This window comes from Pseudonaja textilis, unplaced genomic scaffold (assembly GCF_049901715.1).
Source record: "Pseudonaja textilis isolate UNSWEBS1 unplaced genomic scaffold, rPseTex1.2 PTEXSCF150, whole genome shotgun sequence".
NCBI classification, from domain to species: domain Eukaryota; kingdom Metazoa; phylum Chordata; class Lepidosauria; order Squamata; family Elapidae; genus Pseudonaja; species Pseudonaja textilis.
Window position 1 is genome coordinate 23,858 of NW_028262861.1, and position 1,262 is coordinate 25,119.

Consider the following 1,262-nt stretch of genomic DNA (forward strand, 5'->3'; position numbering starts at 1 on the left):
CGGCCCGGCTCCCGCTCCTCTCCCCGCCTCGGGTGCGTCGGACTTCTCGGAGGGAAACTTCCGCAGGCCCGAACAGGGGAAGGCGGGATGCCGCCGTGGCCGTTCTTCGCTCCGGGCGTCCCTTGGGTTTGCGCGGTCGGCGCGCCGCCCGGCCGGGGCCGGGGCCGGCGGCGTCGCGGTTGCCGCGGCCCAGGGTCGGCTTCTTTTCCGCGCCGCCAAGTTTCCCTCCCCAAACACGTGAGCCGGGTACCCGAGACGCTTTCCCGCCCCCGCTCCCCGTCCGGGGAGGGGGAGGGTGGCGGCGGTTCAAAGCCTCGAGCTGCCCCCGTGTGGCGGGGCCGGGGACCGGGAGCTCCGCCTCGCCTCCCCATGTCCCCCGGCGGCCGCGGGGCCTCCCGAGCGGAGGGTCCCGGGCCGAGCCGAGCGCCCGGTCTTTTACTTCTTGAAACCCAGCCGTGTCTCGTCTCGTTTTAACCATGGGTGGGGCGCGGCCTCCTCCTCGGCGCGAGGAGGGGCGTGACCCGCCACTGCTTCCGACAGTGACAACTCTTAGCGGTGGATCACTCGGCTCGTGCGTCGATGAAGAACGCAGCTAGCTGCGAGAATTAATGTGAATTGCAGGACACATTGATCATCGACCCTTCGAACGCACTTGCGGCCCCGGGTTCCTCCCGGGGCTACGCCCGTCTGAGCGTCGCCGACGGTTCAATCGCCGCGAGCCTGACCCGCGAGCCCCCACCCACCCAGGGTTCCGGGCGCCCTCCCCGCCCAGCGCGGGGGACGGGCGTTCCGAGTCCCCTGGTGGGGGGGCCGCGGGTGCCTCCGGCGCGGCTGGGGTTCTCGGGCCGTCGTGCCCTCGTCCCCCCAAGTCCAGACCCCGACGGCGTCCGTCCCGCTCTGCAGGCCGGCCCCGCTTCCCGCCTCCTCGGTGCGGAAGCGAGGGGGAAGCTCGTCCGTTCCCGTGCTGGCGCCGGTCCCTTCCGGGGACGCCCCGAGCGCCCTCGCCCCCGCGGCGGCGGCGGTCTCCCTCTGCGGGAGGCGGCCGTCCGTCCCGGCGCGAGGCGACGGGTCGCGTCTCCCCGAGTCGGCTCCGGTGTCCCACGGTCGCGGCCGGCCGGTTGGGCCGGGGCGCGCCCGCTCCGCGCGGCTGTCTGCGGTGTCACCGTTGCTGCCCGCGTGCGAGGGGGTCGCGTCCCGCGCCCTCCGACCGTGCCGCCGTTCGGCCGTTTCCCGTGGGCCCTCTGGCGGGGCAGGGTCGGCGT

At 74.6% G+C, this 1,262-nt stretch overlaps 1 non-coding gene across 1 annotated transcript; it reads left to right on the forward strand.

Annotated features, from left to right (window-relative positions):
- The first annotated feature begins 544 nt into the window (after positions 1-544).
- On the forward strand, positions 545-697 carry LOC148123751 (5.8S ribosomal RNA). Its single transcript, XR_015740550.1, has one exon. It is a non-coding gene; the product is annotated as a 5.8S ribosomal RNA (ribosomal RNA).
- Positions 698-1,262: the final 565 nt, after the last annotated feature.